The sequence below is a fragment of the Saccopteryx bilineata genome, chromosome 4, assembly GCF_036850765.1.
Source record: "Saccopteryx bilineata isolate mSacBil1 chromosome 4, mSacBil1_pri_phased_curated, whole genome shotgun sequence".
Lineage (NCBI taxonomy): Eukaryota > Metazoa > Chordata > Mammalia > Chiroptera > Emballonuridae > Saccopteryx > Saccopteryx bilineata.
In genome coordinates, this window is record NC_089493.1 from 281,572,937 (window position 1) to 281,589,051 (window position 16,115).

Consider the following 16,115-nt stretch of genomic DNA (forward strand, 5'->3'; position numbering starts at 1 on the left):
AAAAAAAAAAAAAAAAAGAAAGAAAGGGAGCCTGACCAGGTGGTGGCGCAGTGGATAGAGCATCGGACTGGGATACAGAAGACCCCGAGGTTTGAGCCCCAAGGTCGCCAGCTTGAGAGTGGGCTCATCTGGTTTGAGCAAAAGTTCATCAGCTTGGACCCAAGGTCGCTGGCTTGAGCAAGGGGTTACTCAGTCTGCTGAAGGCCCATGGTCAAGGCACATATGAGAAAGCAATCAATGAACAACTAAGGTGTCGCAATGAAAAACTAATAATTGATGCTTCTCATCTCTCTCCGTTCCTGTCTGTCTGTCCCTATCTATTCCTCTCTCTGACTCTCTCTGTCTCTGTAAAATAAATAAATAAATAAATAAAATAAAATAAAGAAAGAAAGCGAAAAGAAAGAAAAAGGAATGAAGTTCTGATAGATCCTACAACATGGATAAACATGGATAAACCTCAAGGACATTATGCTCAGTGAGAGAAGCCTGTGATCCTATTTCTATGAAATGTCTACAATAGGCAAATCCATAAAAGCATAAAGGTTGCCAGGAGGTAGGTGGGGGGAGGGGAGGGGAGAAGTGACTAGTACATGGTATGCAGTTTCTCACAGAGGTGAAGAAAATGTTATGTAATTAGATACCACAATTAGATACCAAAAACCCACTGAATTGTACACTCTAAAAGGGTAGATATTATAATATGTGAATAATACTGTATCTCAATTTAAAAACAAAAACAAAAACAAAGAAAGTCTGAGAGACAATCACTACCAAGAAGAGCATAAGGAGACGTGAAGCAAAATGTAACGTGATGTCCTGGATGGGTTTCTGGGACAGAAAAAGTGCATTCAGTAAAACAGGAGAAAATATGAACAAAGTATAGACTGTAGTTAACAATAATATATCACTATTCATTCATTAATTGTGACAAATATACAGTAAGATATGTAAGGTATTTATAGTACCAGAAAAATCATAGGGGAAGGCAGGTGTGGGTTTGTAGGAAATCTCTGTACATACTGTGTTTACAACTTTTCTGTAAATCTAAAAAACTGTTCTAAAATAAAAGATTGATTGAAATAAACAATCAGCGTACACCCAATTGTGATAATTCTGGGCACTTAAAAAGAAAAAACAAAAACACAACAGTTTTGCCTCTGGCTGTAAGAACATACAGGCTATTCTGATTTTGTCACCAGGAAAACTGCCCGTTTGGAAACTAAGCCCATCTGTGGCATGTTGGGTCACCAGAGAAGCTGTTGGGTGAGGTGAGGATAAACACCAGCACTTCTATTCTCAGTAAGTGGCTCTCACCACTAACCAGCCTTCCTTCCCCTTCTGTTTCTCTGTATCGTGTCTGCGCCTGAATTATCCTGTCTGGCTAAGTCCTGATTCTGGGAGACTTTTTTTTTTTTTTTTTTTTTTTTTACAGAGGCAGTGATAGACAATGACAGACAGACAGGAACGGAGAGAGATGAGAAGCATTAATCATCAGTTTTTTGTTGCGACACCTTAGTTGTTCATTGATTGCTTTCTCATATGTGCCTTGACCGTGGGCCTTCAGCAGACCGAGCAACCCCTTGCTCGAGCCAGCGACTTTGGGTCCAAGCTGGTGAGCTTTTTGCTCAAACCAGATGAGTCTGCACTCAAGCTGGCGACCTCCAGGTCTCAAACCTGGGTCCTTCCGCATCCCAGTCGGACGCTTTATCCACTGCGCCACCGCCTGGTCAGGCTGATTCTGGGAGACTTTTGATGTTGAAAAATATTGGCAGATTTCAGTGGAACTGCTTGGAAATAAAAAATATCTTTTTGGAAGATGATGCTGAAAGTGAAGCAGGAAGCTCCTGCCCCTCCCAAAGCCAAAGCAAGGGCTTTGAAGGCAGAGAAAGCAGTGCTAAAAGGCGTCCACAGCCACACAAAAAGAAGATCCGCGTGCCCCCACCTTCCAAAGGCCGAAGACACAGCCTCTCAGAAGGCAGCCCAAATACCCTGGGAAGAGCGCCCCCAGCAGAAACAAGCATGACCACTGTGCCACCATCAAGTTCCCCCTGACAGCTGCGTCAGCCGTGAAGAAGACAGAAGATGACAGCACGTCTGTGTTCATCGTGGATGTCAAGGCCAACAAGCACCAGCTCAAACAGGCTGTGAAGAAGCTATGTGGCATTGACGTGGCCAAGGTCAACACCATGATTGGGCCTGATGGAGAGAAGAAGGCATATGTTCGATTGGCTCCTGACTAGGCTGCTTTGGATGTTACCAACAAAATTGGGATCATCTAAATGGAGTCCAGCTGGCTGATTCTAAATATAAAAATTTTACACTTACCCCCCCCCCAAAAAAAAGCATACTGTTTTGTTTTTTTTTTAAACAGGTGACTAACTTCAACATTAATGTCAATGCTTGTGACCGAGGAAATCAGATGATGCAAGGCTAAGCAAGAGCGTCAGTCAGACTGTCAAATGACCAGGGATGTTGGGTGACATCCAGGACACTAGTTTGTCGCAGGAAAATGACACCCAAATGGAGGATAATAGACATCCAGGCAACTTAATAGAGGAAGAGGAATTTATTAGGAGCCGGTAGAGCATGTGGAGTTGGTAGCACCAGGTCACGAGCTCCCTGAGGTTAGACTTCTTACATCTTTTTTTTTTTTAGATTTTTATTTATTCATTTTTAGAGAGAGGGGAAAGAGAGAGAAGGGGGGAGGAGCAGGAAGCATCAACTCCCATATGTGCCTTGACTGGGCAAGCCCCGGGTTCTGAACCGGCGACCTCAGCGTTCCAGGTCGACGCTTTATCCACTGCGCCACCACAGGTCAGGCACCTCTTACATCTTATACACCTTTTACAGTGTCCGTGCGAGGGGCGCGTGATTCCCTTGTCTGAGGTCCTACATGCGCCTCATGACTCAAGGTGGGAGGGGGAGTTTGGGCGGGGCAACAAGGGGAAAGGGATTTCTGGCCCCCTGGCCCTATCTATTTACAGATCCTGTTTTTCTAGTGAGTGTTTTAAGAGTCTCCAGGAGGTCGGTTAGAGACCTATAGGATGTGGATAATCTTTAACTGGTTAAGTCAGTCATTCTCGCAGACTCCTTCTCCTGGCATGCTTCTGGTTTCTCTCCTCTCAGGTTTGCAAGTGCACAGTGGTGCATAGCCCTGAAAGCTGCTCTTGAAGAAATGCCTAGCAGAGTGACATATTAAATAAAAAATGAGCACCCCAAACTTGGGAACTCTGGTGAAAGTTCATCTGCAATTGTAGTTGAAGAACTTAAAAGCACGTGGAAAAACAGGGTAGTGGCTGTTACACCTGTGAACATTCTGAGAAATCATTTAAATTCACTAACATGCTATTTTAACAACAATAAACACAGCAGTGGGTAACATATTTTTGCACATTTGGCGATGTTGTGTTTCCCTTTTTAACAGAAACCCCGTGACCCTCTCTCTGCAAAACCAGGTTCTGAGGTGGAGGCCTGAATCAGTCTGGCCACAGCCCTTGCAGAGGCTGGACCCAACCCAATTCAAGAAAAAGGACAGCACAGAAGAGCCAAATTCTTGGCTTTTATGAGTTCCTAAGCAGTCTTTTGAAATTCATGGCAAAGATAATAATCTTGGAAGACAAGACTTTTTTTTTTTTTAATTTGAGAGTATTGCAAAAGAGAGGCTTTCTTTTTCTTTTATTCCTTTTAATTTTTTTGTGTGTGGTCTTTAAACTTTTGAGTATCCAAATTTTGGATTCAAAAGCAAATTTCTGAAGGAATCTTGGAATAAAGTTAGGGCCACAACAATAATACATCTGCAAGGTAAACTGATACAAAGTCAGATTATCCTGTCCCTGAGGCTGTGATTTTTTTTTTTTTTTTCTGAAGCTGGAAACGGGGAGAGACAGTCAGACAGACTCCCACATGCGCCCGGCCGGGATCCACCTGGCACGCCCACCAGGGTCCACGCTCTGCTCACCAGGGGGCAATGCTCTGCCCCTCCAGGGCGTTGCTCTTTTGCGACCAGAGCCATTCTAGCGCCTGGGGCAGAGGCCAAGGAGCCATCCCCAGCGCCCGGGCCATCTTTGCTCCAATAGAGCCTTGGCTGCAGGAGGGGAAGAGAGAGACAGAGAGGAAGGAGGGGGGCGGGGTGGAGAAGCAAATGGGCGCTTCTCCTATGTGCCCTGGCCCGGGAATCGAACTCAGGTCCCCCGCACGCCAGGCCAACGCTCTACCGCTGAGCCAACCGGCCAGGGCCAAGGCTGCAAATTTTTCAAAATCACCTGGGGAGGAGGAATGAAAACTTCCAGGAGGCTGGGGAGTGGGTGATACTCTGTCATGAGCTGATGAACTGTTAAAATTGTGTTCCTATTTCATTCTCTCTCCTTCTTGTATATTTTTGGAAATTTTCCATAATAAAAATTTGGCTCTTGTTAGTGGGAGCTGGGAGAACTGCAAGAGCTGGAGGTGTCCGGACTAGGGTGACCGTGATGAAGAGGGCAGGCGAGCCTGGAGAGAGGCAGGCGAATTCAAAACTTATCTGGTGGCATCCTGCTGGATTATTTCAACATCTTGCGCCTTGAACCGCCATGCATCTTCCCGCTTCACTCTGAGAGCATAATAGGCGCTGTCCGTGGCCCTTGGGAGAGAAGATGGGCTGAGAGAAGAGAAATATTGGGTTAGCCAGTGGAGTGGGCTCCTGAGAAGGGTCTCTGCCCTGGACACCGTCTACAGCCTGAAGGACTTCAAAAACATTGTACTTGCTATATTGTGATGAGCCTCAAAAACTACCATGAGGGAAAGAAGCCAGAAGGCTACCAAATTCTCTGACACGGCGCGTCCTTCTATCTGTTCACTCAGTCTACATTTGTTGGAGGCTTGCTGTCTGTCGGCCATGCCCCAGTGAGTTGAGCTGGGATATGGATGTGAATCAGAGCAAATCCTTGCCCAGGACTCTAGGCAGTATGGGAGAAGGGCCAGGACTTTGGAACCAGACCCTGGACTGAAATCCTGGCTTAGTCTGTAATTAGGGTTGCCAAATTTAGCAAAAATATCTATATAGATCACCCACTAAGTTTGATTTTCAGATAAACAGTGAAGTTTTTTTTACTGTAAGTATGTTCCATGCCATATTTTGTTGTAGCTTATCCAGCAACCTTACAGATAATTGCTGTGTGACCTTGGGTACATCACTGAACCTTTCTGATCTCAGATTCCCTGTGTTCAAAATGGGGTTGCTTTGAGGAGTATAGGAGCATGTTTATATAAAGTACTTAAAATGTACTTTTGCTGCACCTCCTAACTGTCCATTTCCATAGGCGATCCACTCCAGAATGAGCTCCATGCATTAGCTGCTGTAGAGGGGACTTTTATATCAGCTTGGACCACTGCCTGTTGAAAACAATTTGAGATTCTCACGGCTCCTAGACTAAAAGCCCCAGTGCCTCTTTCAATTTTCACACTCTAGCCACATGACTTGCCTCATCCCCGTCCTGGGAAGTGATTCCAGGAAGCTATATGAGGGAGTGAAATGAGACTGGAAATGAAGAACTAATAGAGGGTGCATTAACAAGCAGGTTACTAAGGTGGGCAATGGAGGCGCACTTTCATTGGTGCTCCCCTGAAAGGCTGTGTGGAGTACAGGTCAGAGGGGCCCCAGTGCAGGGCGCAGCCGCTGATGCGTTTTTCCACCGACTTCTATCCTCACTGATTGTGGGTAGGTCTCAGGACTTTAACTCTCACATTTCCAGAGTAAGCCCGTGCTTGAGCCGAAGAGTGCCCCTTGGTGGAGGAGAGGAGAGCTGCAGGTCGAGTTGAGGAGCTCTGAGAGAACTGGAAACCATCTCCTTTGCAGCTATAGATGAGGTCAGGTGAGCCAGGGAATATGGATCGCCATCAACAGACTCTAGTCTTCCCCATACACCACAGTTGTGGGTTCAAGCCCCCATCAAAGCACATACAAGACTCAACCAATGAATATAAATATATAAAAATAAATGGGACAACAAATCAATGTTTCTCTCTCTCTCAAATTAATAAATAAATGTAAAAAAAAAGAAGAAAAAGATTCTGGGATCCTTACGTGCATGCATGATGCTGGATCCATGCCAGGCAAAGTTTTAAGTGCTTCACAAATATTAATTCACTGAATCTTCATGACAGTCTCATGAAACAAATATTGTTATTGTTCCCATTTTACAGATGGAGAAATCGAGGCATGGAAAACAGGATATAACTTGTACAAGAGCATACAGCAAGTCAGTGGCAGGGTAGAATTCAAACCCAGAAGGTTTATGCATGTCACAACCACCCATCACTACTCTTGCCCACGCTGTTCTGCTTCTTTATATGCCTTCCACAAATACTGAACACTAGCTCTACCTGGCTGTTTCCTTCCCGGAGTTCAGGTCTCATCTTGGAGATCACTTCCTCCAAGAAGCCTTCCAGGATCATTCAACAGGAGTAGACCCCTCCTGCTACAATCTGTGGCAGAGTTCTATTAGTTTTCCTCACAGCATTTAACATGTTGTCATTATTTTATTTGTTGCTTTACTTATTTAGCATCTGTTTCCCCCACTAGTCTCTAAGTTTATGAGGCCAGAGGCCCAACTGTCTTATTCACTGTTACATCCCCACTTCTTGTCTCAGGGCCTGGCTCAGACTAAGAGCTTAATAAATATTAAATGCACCTGGAGCATAGTTGCATCATTAAATAAATGAATCCAACAAAGAAAACATACTAATGTCATGTTTCTATAGGCCTGACATACACAAATTATACTGTTTTCCAAATATTAAATTAATGAAGCCTGTGGAATGTCCCTGAGGGGTTGGCTGGGGTGCTTCCATGTGGATGATCCAAGACACAAATAGAGGGAAGAGATTTATTCTGGGTCACTGATGACTCAGTGTCTGGGAATAGAAACACACTCCAAAACCTTTGCTCTAATTAGTCAAGGTAATTATTAGGCGCAATAATTAGGCATGAATGACCTCAGCCAGGCTGTTTGTAACCTCTAGAATTTAAGACCTGTACTAATTTTACTTTAATGAGTGTATTTGTTGTGCCTTGGCACTTTTTTGCTTTTTCTGAGCAATAAACATTTGTCAGGGACTGGGGAGGGAGAGGAGTGGGGAGGGACTGCTTAGTGGGGACAGGGTTTTCTTCTGGGGTGCTGAAAAACGCCTTGGAACTCGGAAGTGGTGGGGGTCACGCGACATTGTGAATACTAAATGTCACTAAATTGTTCGGGGTTTTTTTTTTTTTTTGTTTTTTTTTTTGCATTTTTCTGAAGCTGGAAACAGGGAGAGACAGTCAGACAGACTTCCCGCATGCACCCAACCGGGATCCACCCGGCACGCCCACCAGGGGCGACGCTCTGCCCACCAGGGGGCGATGCTCTGCCCATCCTGGGCGTCGCCATGTTGCCACCAGAGCCACTCTAGCGCCTGGGGCAGAGGCCACAGAGCCATCCCCAGCGCCCGGGCCATCTTTGCTCCAATGGAGCCTTGGCTGCAGGAGGGGAAGAGAGAGACAGAGAGGAAGGTGTGGCGGAGGGGTGGAGAAGCAAATGGGTGCTTCTCCTGTGTGCCCTGGCCGGGAATCAAACCCGGGTCCTCCGCACGCTAGGCCGACGCTCTACCAAATTGTTCGTTTTTAAGTGGCAACTGTTCGTTTTATGTCATGGGAATTCCATCTCAATGAAAAAACTTCTTTCACACACACAGCTGTCCTCTTCACTGTGCAGTGGCTGGGAACCCTGTGCGCGAGTCACTTTGCAACTTTTCCAGAGAGGGAAGGTCCTTTCAGTCCTGCAAACCACGTGGTGCTTAATTCCTAAACTGCATATTTGGTTATTGAGCCCTACGATGTGCCAGGCCCTGCACTAAGCACATTTAACAGGATCTGCGTCCACCAGCCCCCTTAATCCTCTTTCTCTTCACCCGTTTTAATTTCCCTTCACTGTGCTTATCTCTAACTGACGTTATATTGGATGTACCTAAAGTGTAAACATTATAGGGTCAAAGATTTTGCCTGATTAGCTTACTACCCCAGGCCCTGTGCTGGCACACAGGAAGCGCTCAATCACTCAGTCGTTGGATTAGGTAAAGAACCTAGCAAGATAGGCATTAGCAGTTCCAGGATGCAGGTGGGTAAATGCAGGCCCAGTAATTTGCCAAAGTCATGTGGTTAGTAAGTAGTAGACACTGAATTTGAACTCGGGGGCTACCTGGGGGCAGAGCGGGGAAACTGCTAGGAGCTTCCCTTCCCCCTCTTCCTCTGCCCTGCTCGGATGAGTGAGAAGTCCAAAAATTAAAGGCAAGAAAGCAATGACTCATCACCTTTGACTCAGAAGTCAGAGCAGCACGAAATCATGACCCAAAGGTGAGTCATCATTTCCGCTTCCTTCTGTTCTGACTTGTTCACTCCTCCAATTCTTGGCACCCCTGTGTTCTACGCTGGGATGACGCCAGGGGCTCCACATAGTGCAGGCTCCTTTCTCATCCCAACTCTGCCTCTTGGCTGGGATGATCTGACCCAGTTGAAACCACAGATGTGGGTCCAGGCCAGCAGTCCCCAGAGAGCCATGCAGATCTAGACTCAGGAATCGAAACCGTGGCAAGGTCTGAACACCGGCAGAGGTGAGATCCGGAAGAGTGCTCCTGCTTTCAGCTGGACAGCACTGCAGTGACCCCGGGCATACCTGCCTTATTTCAAACACTAATTACATCTCAATTTTTCCCTTTTTACAGAGACAGAATCAAAGAGAGGGATAGACAAGAACACACAGACAGGAACGGACAGAGATGAGAAGCATTAATCATCAGTTTTTCGTTGCGACACCCCTTAGTTGTTCATTGATTGCTTTCTCATATGTGCCTTGACCATGGGCCTTCAGCAGACCGAGTAACCCCTTGCCTGAGCCAGCGACCTTGGGTCCAAACTGGTGAGCTTTCCTTAAACCAGATGAACACGCGCGCAAGCTGGTGACCTTGGGGTCTCGAAACTGGGTCCTCCGCATCCCAGTCCATTGCTCTATCCACTGTGCCACCGCCTGGTCAGGCTAATTACATCTCTCTCTCTCTTTTTTTTTTTTTTTGGTATTTTTCCAAAGTTGCAAACGGGGAGGCAGTCAGACAGACTCCCGCATGCGCTCGACCAGGATCCATCCGGCGTGCCCACCAGGAGGCGATGCTCTGCCCATCTGGGCTGTCGCTCTGTTGCAACCAGAGCCATTCTAGCGCCTGAGGCAGAGGCCATAGAGCCATCCTCAGCGCCCGGGCCAACCTTGCTTCAATGGAGCCTTGGCTGCAGGAGGGGAAGAGAGAGACAGAGAGGAAGGAGAGGGGGAGGGGTGGAAAAGCAGATGGGCCCCTCTCCTGTGTGCCCTGGCTGGGAATCAAACCCAGGACTCCCGTAGGCCAGGCCAATGCTCCACCACTGAGCCAACCGGCCAGGGCTTACATCTCATTTCTAAAGAAAGAACACAAGCCTTAACATCAGAAAGAGATGGCATCCTCATTTGCTCAAATGTCTTTGGGCACTCGTTTCTAGGGATTTCTAGAACTGGCAGTTTAAACCTTTGAGAAATAATCTTAGGTTTTCTACCCAAAAGGATGCACCAGTTTACACACTATCACCAGTATAGGAACACCTGATCCCCACACTCTTGCCAACACTGTACTAACCTGCCTGACCAAGTGGTGGCGCAGTGGATAGAGCGTTGGACTGGGATGCAGAGGACCCAGGTTCGAGACTCCAACGTTGTCAACTTGAGCGCGGGCTCATCTGGTTTGAGCAGAGCTCACCAGCTTGGACCCAAGGTCGCTGGCTCGAGCAAGGGGTTACTCGGTCTGCTGAAGGCCTGCGGTCAAGGCACATATGAGAAAGCAATCAATGAACAACTAAGCTGTTGCAATGCACAGCGAAAAACTAATGATTGATGCTTCTCATTTCTCCATTCCTCTCTGTCTGTCCCTGTCTATCCCTCTCTCCGACTCTCTCTCTGTCTCTGTAAAAAAACAAAAACAAAAACACTGTGCTAACCTAAGAATAAAAGACCTTCCAAAGTGAGAGGCAACCAGCATTTATTTGAGATCAATAAGAATAGCTATTCAGGAAGCACTGACTCAAGCAGAAGCCCAAAGCATGTTCCCATTAGGAGACAAAGGCAATGGGTATTTATGAGAAAGGGAAGGGGAACAATGACCTCAACAGAAGGAAGGCATTTCTATGGGTGCAGATAGCATAACATAGTCATGTTAATTCTAAACCCCGTTTTTAATTTTCAGTCTAGTAGTCATAATAGCTGCTTTCTCCTTACCTTTGCAAACGAGTTATTTTGGGGAAACATGGTTACTTAGGCCCAATCCAAAGGTTATTTGGTCCTGTTTTAAAGGTTTGAGATATAAGATGTGCAAGACAGCTCCTCTGGGGTGGCAGCTTCAGCTCCGTTTTAAAGTGGTTCTGTTTGTAGAATTGTTTACAACTGTATGTATGTTGCCTCTATGAATGGGGGAGGTGGAAAAGTTGTATCTCATTTAATGTTTTACTTTGCATTTCTCAGCTTACCTGTGTGCTCAAGCATCTTTTCAAATGTGTGTAATGACCATTTCTGTATCATCTTCTGTGACTGACCTGCTAAAGCCTATTAGAGCTGCAGATGTTTATTTTGTTCTCAGGGCACCTCAGTTCCACCCTGCAGTGGCTACTTATGGTCCAGCTGCCCAAATCCTCTCCCCTTTCTCGTGAAAATAGTCCCTCTGTGCCCCTTCTTTTTTTTCCTTTTTTTTTTTTTTGTATTTTTCTGAATTTGGAAATGGGGGGAAGCAGTCAGAGAGGCTCCTGCATGCGCCCGATCGGGATCCACCTGGCATGCCCACCAGGGGGCAATGCTCTGCCCATCTGGGGCATTGTTCTGTTGCAACGAGGGCCATTCTAGCACCTGAGGCAGAGGCCATGGAGCCATCCTCAGCACTCAGGCCAACTTTGCTCCAATGGAGCTTTGGCTGCGGGAGGGGAAAAGAGAGAGAGGAAAGAGAGGGGGAGGGGTGGAGAAGCAGATGGGTGCTTGTCCTGTGTGCCCTGGCCGGGAATCGAACCCAGGACTCCTGCACGCCAGGCCTACGCTCTACCACTGAGCTAACCAGCCAGGGCTCTGTGCCCCTTCTTACCAACCTCTTGTGCGATAAAATTCACAGCCTTTGATCTAGAGCCGTGGTCGGCAAACCGCGGCTCTCAAGCCATATGAGGCTCTTTGGCTCCTTGAATGTGGCTCTTCCTCAAAATACCACGTGCGGGTTAATAACAATGTACCTACCTATATATCATAGCTTAAGTGTAAAACATTTGGCCCTCAAAAGAAATTTCAATCGTTGTACTGTTGATATTTGGCTCTCAAAAGAGATTTCAGTCATTGTACTGTTGATATTTGGCTCTCAAAAGAGATTTCAGTCATTGTACTGTTGATATTTGGCTCTGTTGACTAATGAGTTTGCCGACCACTGAGTCCTAGAGGGAGCTAACAGGTGCTCTCCCTTGTCCAGGCTGCGGTGTTTGGCTTAGGGCAGCACCACAACCCAAGAATGATCAGCCAGAGAAAGCAAGCCTCCATTTCTTGATTCCTTTAGTGCTATTGGGCAGAGAAACTCTGTGTTCCTCTGCATTTGGTTCAGTGACATGAGGAAGCTGAAGTTGCCAGGGATCCCCCAGAAAAGCAGGAAAATGAGGATACCACCGAGAAGACAAGGCTGAGGGACACAGAGGTTCAGGGTGTGGATGGTGTTTAATTGTCTGAGCCCCTGATCCAGCCTTGTTGTCCGAAGTCAAACTACATACACCAGGACCTCCAGTTATAAAAGTGAATACATTTCTTTGTTTTAATTATTATTCTTTTTAAACAGCTTAAGTTGAGATTGTTGAGGTTTTTGTTTTTGGTTTTTAATATTTCTCACCTCGCAATGAGTCCTGATCAATCCACGGGCCTAGAATGAACAAAACACATTCACATTCAGGCCAGCTCGGCTCCCCAGCCCGAAGGCATGTAGATGTGCTAGTAGACTTGCCCAGAAGTTAAGCGTGAATCTTTTTTTTTTTAATGCTAAACAAGATGGAAGGCATGGTCCCCGCTGTTTTGGAGGGAGGCAAGGTCAGCATAGAAAAGGCAATGCCTGGCCTAGCAGACCCTTTGAGACTTTTTTTTGTTTGTTTTTAAAAGAGAGCCTTTGTGATCTGAGCAGACAGCATGGGTGGCAGGAATGAAGACATTCTCGTTACTTTTGTTTGACTCTGGTGTGTTTTTTTTTTTCATAGGAGGTGGGAGTGATAAAGTGGGCTGGTCATTCTACATTGTGAAAAGAACCCCAGCTGTCACCAAGAGGCTTTTGCACATGCTGTGAACAATTGTCTTTGGATTCTGATTATTTTTTTTCCAAATAGAAAGTTCTGCTATTGAGATTAGTCAGGGGTCCCCAGGCTGGAAGAAAGGAGGCTGCTAACTGCTGATAATTCTGGGTTTCACCAGATAGCAAGAGGGGAGGGTGGAAGTGAGCGGACAGAGCTTGGGATTCCAAATTTCCAGCCCCGACTCCCCCACTTCCTAGTGGCTCCAGTTGCTATGACCACAACACAAAGGGCTCCCAAACTTCATGCCATAAAACAGTCACTTATTATGCTTACAGGTGCTGTGGGTCAAGAATTCAGACCAAGCACAGCAGCCATGGTGACTTGTACATGCTCTTCCTTATTTGGGGCCCCAGCTGGAAGACCCAAAAGCCAGGAGCTGGGTCATCTGAGAGCTCCCTCACTCACACACGTGGTGGTTGATGCTGTGTGTAGGATGGGCCTCAGTTTCTCTCCACGTGGCCCTCTCCACGTGGTTGGTTTGGGCGGCCTTGCTGCATGGTGGCTGGGTTCCAAAACCAAGCGTCCTGAAAGAGAGAGACAGTAGGAGGTTGTAGCACCAGTCATGACCTAGTTTTGGAAGTTACCTAGTGTCAGTTCCTCCATATCCTATTAAGTGAGGCAGTCACAAGGTCCTGCCTATGTTCAGATGGAGAAGAAATACATTTGGCTCCTTGATGGGGAGTGACAAGGTTCTGGAAAGGCACATGGGGCTAGAACTATTGCTATGACAATTTTTGGAAATTACAATCTGCCACACTAACTGGATGAGGCACCAGCGAAGTTGCCTCACCTCTCTGGGCCTGTTTCTTTATCAGTAAAATGGGAATAATCATAGTGTCTACAGTCTAAAGAGAATCCAATAAAATAATGCATATAAAGTACTTAGCACTGTGACTGCGACATGGCAATTATTCAGTGAAAATTAAAAGTTATTGGCCCTGGCCTGTTGGCTCAGCGGTAGAGCATCGGCCTGGCGTGCAGGGGCCCCGGGTTCAATTCCCAGCCAGGGCACATAGGAGAAGCGCCCATTTGCTTCTCCACCCCTCCCCCTCCTTCCTCTCTGTCTCTCTCTTCCCCTCCCGCAGCCAGGGCTCCATTGGAGCAAAGATGGCCCGGGCGCTGGGGATGGCTCCTTGGCCTCTGCCCCAGGCGCTAGAGTGGCTCTGGTCGAGGCAGAGCGACGCCCCGGAGGGGCAGAGCATCGCCCCCGGGTGGGCAGAGCATCGCCCCTGGTGGGCGTGCCGGGTGGATCCCAGTTGGGTGCATGCGGGAGTCTGTCTGACTGTCTCTCCCCGTTTCCAGCTTCAGAAAAATACAAAAATAATAATAATAAAAAAAATAAAAGTTATTGCCTGACCAGGTGATGGTGAAATGGACAGAGCGTCAGGCTGGAATGCTGAGGACCCAGGTTTGAAACCCCGAGATCACCAGCTTGAGTGTGGGCTCATTTAACTTGAATGTGGCTCACCAACTTGAATGTAGGATCGCCGGCTTGAGCATGGCATCATAGACATGACCTCATGCTTGCTGACTTGAGCCCAAAAGTCACTGGCTTGAAGCCCAAAGTTGCTGACTTGAGCAAGGGGTCACTGGCTCAGCTGGCACTCCTCAATCAAGGCACATATGAGATTGCAATCAATGAACAACTAAAGTGACGCAACTAGCCTGACCAGGCAGTGGCGCAGTGGATAGAGTGTCGGACTGGGACACGGAGGACCCAGGTTGAAAACCCCAAGGTCACCAGCTTGAGCACGGGCTCATCTGGTTTGAGCAAGTCTCACCAGCTTGAGCCCAAGGTCGCTGGCTCAAGCAAGGGGTCACTCGGTCTGCTGTAGCCCCCCAGTCAAGGCACATATGAGAAAGCAATCAATGAACAACTAAGGTGCCACAATGAACAATTGATGTTTCTTATCTCTCTCCCTTCCTGACTGTCTGTCCCTATCTTTCCTTCTCTCTGTCTCTCTCTGTCTCTCTCTGTCTCTGTCACAAAAAAAAGAAATAAGTGATGCAACTAAAGGTTGTTGTTTCTCATCTCTTTTCCTTCCTGTCTGTCTGTCCTTATCTCTCCCTCTCTCTGTCTAAAAAAAATAAAAAGTAGAAGTTATTGTTAATAATAGTTATTATTAAACCATGAGGCATCTTGGCATGGCTGAAACAAGGTGTTGTGGGTTTAATTATGTCCCTCAAAGAACAATATATTCAAGTTTTAACCCCTTGTACCTGTGAATGTGATCTTACTTGGAAATTGGGTCTTTGCAGATGTAAATAATTGGCCCTGGCTGGTTTGCTCAGTGGATAGAGCATTGGACTGGCATATGAACATTAGGTTTGATTCCTGGTCAGGGAACACAAGAGAAGTAGCCATCTGCTTCTCTCCTTCTCCCTCTCCCACTTCTTTCCCTCTTCTCCTCCTACAGCCAGTGGCTTGATTGGCCCCAGCATGTCAGCATCAGGTGCTAAAAATAGCTCAGTTGATTTGAGCATTGGCCCCAGACAGGATTTGCTGGGCTGGTTGCGAGGCCGGAGATTGCCATGTAGATCCTGGTTGGGGTGCATGTGGGAGTCTGTCTCACTATCTCTCCTCCTCTCACTTAAAAAAATAAAGATGTACATTAAGATGAGATCATACTGGATTAAGGTGGCTTTATATATCCAGTCACCAATATCTAAAAAGAGAGAGACACATACACACAGGGATAATGCCCTATGACAAGGGAGGCAGAAATTAGAATGATGCATCTATAAGCCAAAGAACCCCAGAAAGCAGAAAGAGGCAAGGAAGAGACCCTTCCCGAAAGCCTTTAGAATGACACCTTGATTTCAAACTTTGGTCCTCCAGATCCAAGTTTGAGCAAGGGGTCACTGGCTCAGCTGGCACTCCCCAATCAAGGCACATATTGCAATCAATGAACAACTAAAGTGACGCAACTAGCCTGACCAGGCAGTAGCGCAGTGGATAGAGCATCGGACTGGGACACGGAGGACCCAGGTTGAAACCCCGAGGTCACCAGCTTATTATTTTATCCAATAGAGAATAAACTTCTATTGCTTTGAGCCACTCAGTTTGTGGTCCTTTGTTACAGCAACCCAGGAAAACTGATAAGCAGGGTTTGCTGGGAAGCCAGAAGCATGAGTTTAATCCCAGAGCTGCCTCTGATTAAACAGGTGATGTTGGCTTCTTCCCTTCTCCTCACTGAGTCTGTTTCATCATGTGTAAAATGGGGGGTAGAGACCGTATTTGCTGATGTCTAAAGTTCCTATACTGTCAGGGTTGCTTAGATACACACACACGACAAAACTTCAAAAATCCACTGTCGCCTGACCAGGCGGTGGCGCAGTGGATAGAGCGTCGGACAGGGATGCGGAGGACCCAGGTTCGAGACCCCGAGGTCGCCAGCTTGAGCGCAGGCTCATCTGGTTTGAGCAAAGCTCACCAGCTTGAACCCAAGGTCGCTGGCTCGACCCCCCAAGGGGTTACTCGGTCTGCTAAAGGCCCACGGTCAAGGCACATATGAGAAAGCAATCAATTAACAACTAAGATGTCACAATGAAAAACTGATGATTGATGCTTCTCATCTCTCCATTCCTGTCTGTCTGTCCCTATCTATCCATCTCTCTGACTCTCTCTCTCTGTCTCTGTAAAAAAAAAAAAAATCCACTGTCTTCTGATACTTCATTATGGAGCTGATCTTTGGACAATGAAGGTAGGTCCCGGCCCTTGTTTCACAGT

The 16,115-nt window shown here is 46.8% G+C and overlaps 1 pseudogene; it reads left to right on the forward strand.

The window, feature by feature from the left end:
* Positions 1-1,816: 1,816 nt before the first annotated feature.
* On the forward strand, positions 1,817-2,279 carry LOC136336512 (large ribosomal subunit protein uL23-like; annotated as a pseudogene).
* Positions 2,280-16,115: the final 13,836 nt, after the last annotated feature.